The sequence below is a fragment of the Ambystoma mexicanum genome, chromosome 11, assembly GCF_040938575.1.
Source record: "Ambystoma mexicanum isolate Mex_15411 chromosome 11, UKY_AmexF1_1, whole genome shotgun sequence".
Lineage (NCBI taxonomy): Eukaryota > Metazoa > Chordata > Amphibia > Caudata > Ambystomatidae > Ambystoma > Ambystoma mexicanum.
In genome coordinates this window covers 779,731,539-779,744,166 of record NC_090934.1, presented here as the reverse complement: position 1 = coordinate 779,744,166, position 12,628 = coordinate 779,731,539, and positions in this window count along the sequence as shown.

Genomic DNA, 12,628 nt, shown 5'->3' with positions numbered 1-12,628 from the left:
CAGGGCGCAGAACTAGCACTGGGTGCATGGTAAGGTCATTCTTTGGCACAAGGACGTATGTTGAATAAATACCCTTGTTTACCCCGTTTGCCGGGATGATCTCGATGCCGTCCTTGTCGTGTAGCGCCTTTATTTCCTCCAGCAGTATTGTTTGTTCTTCTGCTGTCATCTTCTTCTGTCCCTGCGGGCGGTAGGGTGGTCTTTGTACCATCTTGTACCAGCCTGCCACGGTGGACTACACCCACTTGTCTTATGTTATCCCCTCCCATGCGTGGGTGAATTGAGTGATTCTGCCTCCAACTAGAGTGGTATGGGAGGGGACCTGAAACAGCGTGTCATTGTTTGGGAGAGGCTAGGTTCTGCCTCTACCTCTGCCTCTTTTATTCACTCTTTGAAAGTAGGTCAAGGAACCTTGGCCTTGTGACTGGCCCCAGGACGAGGACTGTCCTCCCTGAGAGTAGCCTGAGGAGCGTTGCGCACCCTGGCCCCAAAATCTCTTAAGAGTTTGGGGAACCTCGTTGGGAATAAGGTCTGTTAGTTAACTGCCCAAGGGATTTAAGAGTGTCATACTCGTCCTTGGCACTCTTCAGGGTGTCCTCTACGGCCTTCCCAAATAATACATTTGGCTCTATTGGCATGTTTGGGAGGGTTGCTTGAGTCTTTAGCTTACACCCTGACTGCCTGAGCCAGGCATGCCGCTTAATAAGCGTTCCCTCCGCTCTGATGCGTCCTGCCTTATCCGGTGCATCAAGATTGTTCTTCAGGATGCAGTTTGAGATTTGTTTGCCCTCTGAGACAGTCTTAAGCAGTTGAGCTTTTAGAGGTTCTGGGACAGTTTATATTTGTTGTTCCAGCTCATCCCTTTGTGGCAGCCGTAACTAGCTAACAGAGTAGTATTGTTAGCAATCCTTGTCTGGTATGCTGCAGAGGAGGTAACCTTTCTCCCAAACGTATATATCTTCTTGCTGTCCTTGTCTGTCAGGGCTTCTGCCGACACCAGGGGAGTGCCTGCCCTCTTTCTAGTGGAAGTGACCACTAGGGAATCTGGTCTAAGCTGGCCCCTAATATGCAAGGGGTCAGTGGGCGCTGGTCTGAATAGCTTCTCTATCTTTGGGTTGACCGCCTTTGTAAGATTAGGCGTTAGTAGGGATGGTTGGATACATCTCTGGACTGACTGTAGGAGAGGTATAAACTGGGTGGCGGACTTATTGTCCCCCAGGATATCTTTCACAAAGTCCTTGTCAACCTGTATCTCCTGAGTCGATACTGAAATGTTGCACCGCCTTTAGTAGCAGTTCGTTATACTGGTGTTGGTTGGCAACTGGTCGAATCTGCTACCGGCTGGTCCTGATGGTCTGGTGACTGTACTATGTAAATGTCGTCATCATCGTCGTAAAACTGGTCTTGGTTATAGAGATCCCCCTGACACACTGGGTCTTCTTGGTCGTCATAATATGAGTCCAGAGAGGGGTCTTGGTATTGATAGGTGTGTTGGGATGCCAAGGCCGGAATGCCTAGTTTAGTTTAGTTTGTTTATTTATAAAGCGCGTCCGAACCCTCAGGTAGCTGGGCGCATAATCATGTGCACAGCAGAGTTACATATCGTTAAACGAGCATCTTAATACCACAGACAGAGCATACATTGGTCCATGCTCTGAGTGTTTACATACAAGAGTAGAATATACCGAGAAGGGTATGTACAGAGAATAGGCACAAAATAGTTACAGTGGCGAGTGAGGACCTGGTTACAGGTTGGTCCTGAATAGGCTATGGATAGAGTAAACATTACTGGTTGCATTACAATTACATTGCAGGTAGAGAGCGGCGGCTGGCCGACGTGTCGTTGAGAGACTAGATGTCTAGGCTAGTAGCCATGATTTTACCATGGCTCTGAATGGCCAGAACGCAGTTTGCGATCTAATTGTAGGAGGGAGGGTGTTCCAACATTGTGCTGCGAGCACTGGGAAACTGGAGCCTCCTGCTGTTTTTAGGTATAGTTAGGGATCTTTAGTTGGTGCAGGTAAGGAGTTCTGGTGGGTCTAATGGGGCAGTGTCTAGAGAATTTGTCAGAAAGGTAACGTGGGGCAGTACGTGACAGGCACTTGTGGGTGATGACCAAGGTTCTTAGCTTAATTTTGTCGCGGATCGGGAGCCAGTGGACTTCTTTGCTAACCGTGGATATGTGCGCCTTGCGCGGGAGGTTGAGGGCACATCTTACTGCATTATTTTGCAGGATCTGGAGCCTATACAAGTTTTTTGTGGTAGTGCCTAAGTAGAGTGTGTTGCAATAGCCTACTTTAGACAATATTAGCGCTCTAGATAGGGTGAGGCAACTAGAGGTGGAGATAAAAGGCCTGCAGGCATTGATCAATTTATTGGTGTATGAGGTAGTTGAGATGGTAGAGTTTGTTTCTTTAGTGACAAGGTAGAGTCGAGGTATACACCTAGTGTTTTGACCTCTTTGGATACTTTTGTGATGTTGCCATCAATGGTAAAGGATTGGTACCTTTGGTCCAGTTTGTTGAGGCGAGCCTGGGAGCCTACGATAAGCAATTCTGTCTTATCGTTGTTTAGGCAAAGACTGTGTGTAGCCATCCAGGCTTGGATTTCTAAGTAGATATCATTAAGCTTTGCAACATCTTCTTCATAGCTACCAGTGAGCGTGATGAGGACCTGAGTGTCATCAGCATAATTAGTATAGCTGACACCCAGAACGTCAAGACGGTCAAATAGGAGCTTCGTGAAGATGTTGTAAAGTGTGTGAGAAATGCAAAAGCCTTGGGGCACTCCACATGTGATTGGGATAGGGTCCGCAGCCGCCGTGGGGGCGAAGACTCTAGACGACCTGTCAGACAGAAATGACTGGATCCACTTCGTGGCATTCTGAGAGAATGCAGCAGCCGAGGAGAGGTGTTGAGTGAGGATCTGGTGGTCAACCAGATCAAAGGCAGCAGAGAGATCCAACAAGAGCAAGATGGCCAGTTTGCCCTTGTCTTTGGCGTCATCCGTTTGGATTTTTAGATCCAAGAGGGCAGTTTCAGTCCCGTGCCTTGGTCTAAAGCCGGATTGTCGCAGGCCTAGGAGGTTGTTTTCTTCCAAATGTTGTTGTATTTGGAGATAGGCTACCCTGTCCAGAACTTTGAGAAGAAATGGGACTGTGGTGATGGGCCTGTAGTTTGTGGGGATGTTGGGATCTAGGTTAGGTTTTTTGAGCAGGGGTAGGACCCACGCTTCTTTAAGGTTGTTGGGGACCACTGAGTTTTTGAAAGAGGAGTTGATCAGAGAGGTGATGAGAGGGGCTAACTCATTAGCACCATCTTTGATGACAGATGCGGGACAAATGTCACCTTTGCAGTTGGATGGTTTGAGACTGGCGATTATCTTGATTACTTCCTCTTCTGTGACTGGTGAGAAGTGGAAGGAGGGGCAATTAGGGGTGGTGTGGTTAATTTTGCTGCTGGGGTTGTGCTTGGAGGCAAGGCTAGCTTTTATTGCTTCTATCTTAGTTTGTAGGAGGGCAATTTTGTTAGCGAGGGCGATCTGGATATTGTTACACCAGGCCTTGTCTTTGATGCAGTCCGCTGTAGGAGGCAGTGGTGATTCAAGTTCTCTTAGTATAGAGAAAAGTTCTTTAGTGCCAGATTTGGCATTTTGTATTCTCAAGTTATAGATCTCTTTTTTAGCATTTAAGATGGCGGATTTGTAGGTGGAGGCAGCTGAAGCGAATTTGTCTTTAGTGGAGAGAGAAGGGGCTTTTCTCCAGCTAGTTTCTGCAGTTCTTTTAATATTGCAGAGAGCTTTTAATTCTGCTGAGAACCATTTGTTGGAGTGGGCAATAGGTTTGGCTTTTCGTTGTTTGAGAGGAGCTATCTGGTTGAGGGCTAGTTCTAAGGTATTGTTATATAGGTCTACTATGGATGCTGGGTTGTTATTTTGCGTGAGTAGGTTAGCTTTACTGATGGGCGCGAGAAGAGGTTTGAGGTTCTCTATAGTGATGTTGCAGTTATTTCTGGAGATTATTTGAGGTAACTTAGTGGGTCGTGTGGTAGATGGTGAGGATCTAGGTAAAGAGAAGGTAATAAGGTGATGGTCAGTCCAAGCGCAGGGAGTGATGTCAGACAGTGAGAGGTTGCAATTGGCATCTGCAAGCCAATCCAAGGATCTTCCTTTTGTATGTGTAGGTTGATTAATGTGTTGGGTGAAGCCTAGATGAGTAATCGTGTCGTTAAGGGAAGTGGCCTGGTTGTCAATGGGGTCATTGAGTCCCAAGTTGAAATCTCCCAGAATGATGATTTGGGATTTCGGTTTCAAATTGGTAGTGAGTAGGAGAGAGATGTCCTCTTCAAAGGTGGAGGGGGGTCCTGGGGGTCTGTATATAATATGGAGCAGGATGGTTTGTGTGTCAGATAATGGGAGTTTGACGGATAAAAGTTCGGCTGAAGGTAGGGTTGTGCTGGTTACTTCTCTAATGTTTAGGGCGGATTTCGCAATAATTGCTATTCCTCCTCCTATTCCATTTTTTCTGCCAGCACGGAAGATGTTGTAGTTGTCCGGAATGGCTAGAGCTATTGTGGGACCGGCTGCTGGGTGGAGCCATGTCTCTGTGATAGCGATAAAGTCTAGGTGGTTATTGGAGATAATGTCGGCGACATCAGTAGCGTGGGCTACCAATGAACAAGCGTTAATGAAAGCTCCCTTGATAGAGGTCTGTGGAGGGTTGGCTTTCATGTGTGGTGGCGAGTGAGGTATTGCTGGGTTGTGACTCGGTGGGAGGTCAGTAAGTGAGGTAGGCTGCTTGGGGTTCTTAGTCTGATTGGCGAGCATTCTGGTGAGTTTTGTATCAAGATTAGTACGATAGCTGAGTCTATCGTTTCTAATCATGTTCAAGAGTGTGGTAGTAGGTGCAACAAGGCGAGAACGTAGTATAGTATTTCTAAGGGGTGTGGGACAGGGTAAGCAGGGTAAGGGTGGGCGGGCAAATTTGTTTATCCATTCTGTAGGAGATAGTATATCTGGGTAAAGTGCCTAGAGCAGAGGTGTTTAGCTGTGGCTCAAGGCGAGACTTGTTGGCAGGGGTGGCTCTGCTGACGCCCCTGGCTGTGAGGCGTCTCTTAGAGCTGTCAGTTGGTCAGGGTGTCTATCCATAAAGTCCACGAAACAGGACATCCTGCCTAAAATGTTATTAAATTGTTCTGGAGTAAAATGGCATGAGGGTGGGAAGCCTGAAATGACAGTGGCCTGGGAGGGAGTGACAATCGTTAACAGTCGTGGTCTGGGAGGGAGTAGTATCTTTATGGCACATAGTCCCAGAGAGGGAGCATATGGGGGTAGAAAACTCTGTCTGGGTGTCCTTCAAGGTTAAGAGCGTTGAAACCCTGTTTTTTCGGCGACCTTGCCTTAAGTAGTGAAGCACTGACGTCATTCTTAATTATTGCTTGTATTTTCGAGGTTTACTTTGGGGAAGCCAAAATGCCTTTTGCCACCTGTTATTCGGCGTGTGAATCGAGGGCCTTTTTATATGCGGTGTGCAAACCGACCTTCGCTTTCGGTTTTTGGGAACTGCCATGAGGCGAAAGCGTGCGCAATGGCCGAGAGGACAGTGAGGAACCTGAGGCTTTATCCCTTGTCACGGTCGCAGAGAGTCGGCCGTGGGGTATGTCCTTAGTGTGTTTGCGTTTGTGTGTGCCCTAGCAGCCTGGGGTCTTCTCCATCACAACACCTGCTTCTCTGAGTCGGAGGTCTGAACTTGGGATTCCGACGGACCCTGTTCACCCTCAGCATCACTTATGACCTCGCTGGAGTCTTCCATCACATCTATGGAGGCCTCTTCCTCCATGGCGTGAGCGGCCCAGCGTTTCATCCGCCGATCCTTTAGGGTTTTCGGCCAGAAAAGCTGACAGGATTTACAATGCTTTCCGGCGTGATCCCCCGAGAGACAGTGATTGCACACTCGGTGCGTGTCCTTCCACAGGAATTTTCGGTGGCAGGAGGAGCAAAATTTAAATGGGTTTTTGTCCATTATATTTTAAAAGGGCAGATGGGCGAAAATAGAAGGGGGATGATGGAATAAACATTCTCAAAAGAGGTCAGTATAAAGAACCTCCTCCCTCTCTCCCTACTGTAATGGGCCGAATTCCCAAAGAAGTCCGTAAAGGCTGTGTCTGGTCATCGATCGAACAGTTGTCGACGATGTTGGTGTTCGTCAAGAGCCGAGTGGTTGAGCAGTCGCGCGGCGAGGCGAACAACAAAGGAAAGGAAGAAAGTCTACATGTACAACTTTAGTTAATCAAAGGCATCAGTCTAGAAGAGAACTCTGCATTTGCGACTAAATTCAATTGTGGAAAAAAACTATCTGAGGGACCTCGACGCGTGAAGGACCATGGGTGCAGTACACTTCACACTAGGGATAGTATTACTAAACACGCCCTGTCGACGTCCGTTTTTGAGTTTCAAAAACAAATATTGTAATACTCTGCCACTTCCACTAGATGTAGGACTATACAGGGCATGTGATCTAAGCAGATCCACAAGCTCCAGAACGTTGGTTTCCAGAGATAACCATCCTCCAGCAAGACCGAGCTGAAGGATCTGTCCTCAAACGTCGTGAATCCTCTGCAGAGTATCTGCCTAGGAATTATCCACCCTCCGGATGGAGAAAGACCTCCAGACCTCCATGAACCACAAGAATCCCTCAGCACAAGGTTCCCCTGAAAAAAGATCAGACCCTGAGGGCGGGATTCCATTCAGCACTGGTAAAGACATATGGCACTGCCTGGATGTCATACAACTGTACTTGAAGCACTCTCACCCTGCACAAGTAGGTGGAGGGCAGAAGGGAGATCTGGATGCCTCAATGCCTCCAGTTGAAGAATCCGAGGGTTTCCCGACAGCACCAGTCCTTGCTTAACCATACCCAACAAGTACACTCCCATTCTTTGTCGCGGTTCTGGTTTCACCTGAGATTACCCTGTGATCAATATTTCTCGGTCTGCTGAACACTGGATGCAATGCTGGAAAAGAAATATGAGAAGAGGGCGAAGATGGATGCGGCAGAGGGCTGAAGGCCCATCTCAGCTCTGACTGACCTAGGCTGTTGCAGAAACCCACAGCACATCACACAATAATCCAATGGGGAGACAGGCAGCAAAGGTAGAGACAATAGGCCAGATTCTCAAAAACTTTCTTGGGTACAAGTGAGAGATGAGCTCGCATCTCTTCACTTGTGCCAAAAAAAGGAACAACCCAATTCAAAAAGGGCTTCTGAATGAGCTCATCGTAGATGCACTGATTTGGAAGCCCTTTTTAACCCGATTTGTGCATTTGTGCAAATAAGGGGTAGTTTCGGCACATTTTAAAGCACATTCCGAATTCACAAACAGGTGTGCTTTTAAATATGCAGAAATGAGGGCCATCCCCTCTGCCTGTTGGGAACAGGTGCAGATTGAGGCACAAATTATGGCAGGGTAATTTCTGACCCTGCCATGATTTTTTCTTTAAGTGTGACAGACGCGGTTTAAACCGCAGCTGTCACAATTGCATTTCCATGCCCAAAAATGCCGTCCCTGTGAAATGCGCTCAGAGCTTGTCATACATCAGTGTTCGGAATGTATGCAAGGGGGCTGGACAGCGCATCGTTGCACTATTGTCGAGCCCGTTCTGAATTGCGCAGGTCACCTTTGAGAAAAAGGTAACCTGTCTATTTCAGCAATTAGTGGAAATGAAATAAGCGCATTCTCTGCACTTTTTTCCTATGTGTTAATTTTTAAGAATTTGAGCCTAGGCTTATTTCCACAAAGCTGTGGAGAAATGGGTTGGGATACCAGGCCAGCATGGCATCCCCGTCCCAAAATGTTTGGCCTGAGCTCCGAAACCTCACAGATTGTATAGAGCTTTACACAATAAACCTCATACAAAAAAACAGATAAGATACATTTAGTCTGTTGCATTAACAATGGACTTCCTAATGGTACATCCTCCAAGCATGGCTATATAGGGCCATCCAAACTTTATGTAATACTGCTGAGCCTACCGAAGTGACATAACCCACCCCCTTTTTGGGCACTTTAGATCACTCCTAATGGTACAAACCTGACTTCTCAGCATTCAGGTTATCAGAGTTTCGGTTCTAATGCAGCTAAACCACTGTCATGATCTAATGCAGGGTATGTAGGTAGGGGGAACTTGTGCCTTGGACGGTGGCTTATTTCATTCTCGCACAGCCGAATGGGCATTCAAAATAATAGCATGGCTGCAGCTACGACATAATTGCCACAATGATGGCAACTGCTCCAGCTCATAGTAAGTGAGGAACCCTCCAAAATAAATCAGAGATCCTTCGTCAGGGTTGGCCATGATTAAATGTCCATCAGAAATTCCGGACCGAATAACCATCTGTGCACTAGACTCAACCATGGTATGGAAAGACCTTGGATCAAGACGTTGTCCAAGGAATGATCACACTTTCCTGGTGCATCCTCCCCATCAAGGGTGCTGGGATCAACCCAGGCATCCCAGGGGAAGATCTTAGGCCAAGGGGAAGAAAGAAACATAAAAAAAATGTGGGTCCTCCCAGTGTAGCCCCCAAATCTGTGGATGGTAGGCCCAATGAAAACATGCAGGTAAGAATCCAGAAGGTCCGCGAAATTAGCACATTTTTGGTAGACATGAGTAAATGTCCTGATGGACAATTCACCCTTTGCAATTGAGGAGGAATCTGTTTCCCCCAACCTCTTTGGGACCAGGAACGCAGTGAAGCATAAGCAATGTCTAAGGACATCTGAAAGTTACTGATGGCTGGCGTTCCCCACTGAATCATGAGATGACAGGACGTTTTTTCCAAGAAGCCTTATGGCCATGAGGTTGATCTTGGGCAGGGAGATGAAGAGTGGACGACTAGGAGGAACCTCTCTGAATGCTGGACAGCATACAGGGGTGCGAGTAGCCAATGAAGACAAATGTGCTGCAACCTTCCTCTCAAAGGGCTAGGTAGCTGGATGGAGGCCTTGTATGACGGCTTCAATGGTAGGACTACTCTGGCTTCTACGAGTGGACCCTCTGTCTACCTGAACATGGGCCCCACTGTGCAGTCAGGATACAAGGGTGGCTGGAGCGAGATGGCCTGTGTCCGGGTCAGGCGAGAGCCCTACTTCTGGAGAAAAACGCATGAGCACTTTCCTCTGCAAAATCAGTATGAAGCTTCCATTGATATGCTCCCCAAAGCATCGCCCCTTGGCAATGATGCTGGAGGGTGACCGCTATCCGATGAAGCAACATCTGCTAGGTTCCTACAGATGGGTGAACGCTAGCAAGGAATGAGGTGCCCAAGGTAAGAGTTGCATCACGCTCCCCATCTCAACTGGCAAAAAGTGGTCTGGTCATGCATGCCACTCCAGGAGGGCTGAGCAGTTTGCCCCTCCTCCAAACTTGCCAATAGCTTATTTCCAATATCCAATCGTGACTGGGCCATGTAGGAGACAATGTGTAGGACCGAAGAGAAAGAAAGGACCTTCCTCCTAAGGGTCCCATGCCCCTTTCCACTGCCGCCCCCAAGGGCAATATGGTGGGCTGAAAGGGAGAGCCTCTTCTGAAACGGTCACCATGGTTACGCATACCTCACAGCGTCCATGTCCCCCTGGCACTTTCATGTTCACTACATCAGAGGACGGGGGAAAATCTGAACAGAAGAAGAAAGGAACAAGAGGGCAGTGAAGGTGCAGAAACTCCAGCCCCTAGGTCCACCTCTGCCCCCTGACAGCTCTCTACATGGCATAAGCAAGGCTTGCAAATTCTTAAAAATCCCACTAGACCTGCAGTGTGAATTCCTCATTTTACATACTCGGCCCAAGAGAAATGCACTTGCTCCAAGGTGTCTGGAAATATTTACCAGTGTTTTTTGTAAAATGGTGCATATCACCATAAGCACACTTAATATTGGCTGCAATGCTGTCGAGCATGCACAGTGAAACCTGTATTTGCCATTTACTGCAAACAAAGTGTTTGCAGTAAATGAAAAATAATGTTTTAACATGCCCATACTCGCCAGCAAGGTTGAGTATCATGCAAATGGTACTTGCCCTGCATAAAAACTACTCGCCAATGCTAGTGGGCTAGTAGATTCTGCAAGCCCAAATGAGTGTATGTGGGCAGTGTTCTGTAGAAGCTGGAAGAATGGAACCAGAAAGAGAGAACAATGTAACACTTTTCCAAGTGCTGCCCCATGGCCTGTCGCAACAATGGAGGTCCCTCGGGTTCTAGTGTGTGCAAACCAGCCAAGTAAATTATGGTGCCCCTCAAATCCCTGGAATGCTGCAGTTACCAGAGTCAAAAGGGGGACCTGCATACTCATCTGGGGCCCGGCATGTCCTCAGCACTCCACTGTGACCCAAGACAAACAGGGTCAACAGGAGTCAGTGGTCAGTTAAGCGAGAACTGGTTTGGGAGTGTGAGAGACCAGCAGATCCAACCCTTAAAAAAGTGACTGGAAAGTCAACATAAAGAACAGGAAGTAATGGGGGTGGACTTCCCGTTTAACCCCAAAGGGTGGGGATGGGATAGGGGCCATCAAGGGAAAACATCTACAGAAGTGTTGGCAATTAGACTTGGGGGAATGCTGATTGCCTTCATAAGTATGGACTAGGATGAGGAAGAGTGGACATGGGGGTAATGCGACTTTGCTTTTTCATGCTCATTGCCACCGTTATAAATAAGGTGCACTGTTTGCCTATTAACTCCTTGGTTTTATATTTTCAATTACATGTAAAATGCACCAAAATGCTTGTGTTTCTGTCTGAGTATAAAAACTGTTTTTTTTTGTAAACTTTTTTCTGTAAATTTCATAAGGTGAGTAATGGTTGAGAGCATCTTAAAAATCCACTTCAGCTTATGTTCTGGAAATCCTATTTGATCAGGATGCAAATAGGGGTTTTGGAGTGTGTGATGAATTGGAGAAACTCCCCATCTGTCTTTATAAGGGGGCTGAGCCACAGAGGACTGGGCTGTTCTGGCCACTATCCATCGTGCCTCGAAGAGGGTGAATGGAGTGGGATTCCCTGGGCTCGACCTGTCCTCAGAGATTCAGTATTCTCATATCCCTTTTGAGGATGTCACTACCTCATAAAAGATTAGGAGACTACAAGTCCCAACATGCCCTAGGAGAGAGTTGTAGTGATGTTTAACTTTTCAGCATTTCACACCACAGGGGGAATTAAATCACATTCAACTTTAATCGCAAAGTAACAACCAATAGCGAACTATCAATCCACTTAACGCCAGAGAGAAGAGGTGAACCACAAGCCGTCCGTGAATACCGAAAGGCAGAAGAAAGACACCTTTGCACCCGAACGTTAAGACACAGGCTCAGACAGGCTTACTGGGACAAAGAATACAGCCAAGGAACATCGCACAGCCACTGCCACTGAATGAGGCATGGGCAGTATCAAGATGACGTAGATGGACTGATCCAAACTTAAAGCATTGGAGCAGTCCCTGAGGTCAAATACCAACTAATTAAATCATGGCCAGGACCCGAAACAGGCTGCTTGGAAAAGGAACCTGTCCCAGGCCACCTAACAAAGAGACCCAGCAGCCCAGGACTATAAACTAAGCTGGAGACAGCCACAAGATAGCAAAGGCTGGGAGTAAACAGACGTGTTACTCTCTACTCCATGGATACATGGGTAGATTACTGGAGAAGTAGTGGTACCTGGAGACAGGAACCTAGAGGACAGTTCCATTTTAAGAACTGCAACAAACAGGACAGCCTTCAGTCTAGGCACATCCTGAAGAAGCCTGAGAACCCCATGGCAGGAAAATAAGAATATAAAATGCCTGAAAAGAACCCTGAATGAGAGAACTACCCGTTACTGCAAGGACTGTTGTAAAAGGACAAGGGGTCATGGAGATACATAAGAGAGTTGAACTGAGAACCCAAGGTCAAAGAGAGACCTAAGAGAATTGTAAGAGGAACAGAGGTTGTGCAGAGACCTCAGAAGATTTGCGCTACAAACCAGACATCTCGTGGAGACTTGAGAGAAACAACGTGTTGAGAGAAGAGGCTGTGAACAGGACTAGGAAAAGCTGCATTAACAATGGACCCTGAAGAGGTTAGATCCAGAAATACTCCCTGAGTGGAGCAGGGCAGAGAGCGGCTGTTATTGGAAATGGGAGGAGTGTTATGCCATGCTTCCTGTGACGTGGATTCCTCAGTCAGACTTATCATACCCCGGAGTGGGGTCAAGAGCGGAATGTTCTGGCTATTGTTGGCGGTAGGAGGGGTGTTATGCCATGCCTCTTGTGACGTGCTTTCCTCAGCACCCTCGGCACCCGGAGCAGGGCCGAGAGAAGGCTGTTTTCCGGCAGTTGTTGGTGGAGGAGTGTCGCGCTGTGCCTCCAGTGATGTGCTTTTTTCGGTCACTCTTACCAGACCCTCTGTGCTCACGGCAGAGTGGGCCAAGAGCGGGCTGTTCATATTGCTTACCAGCTTTGAAGTCTATTGTGGCTTTTTGGCCATCGGCATTTGCACTCTGTGCTCTGACGGCTGGGAGAGACCTGTGGATAGTGAATTGTGTGGGCCCAGTAGGAGTGGAACTGGATGGTGGACCGTGTGGGCCAAATTCTATGGCATGACAGG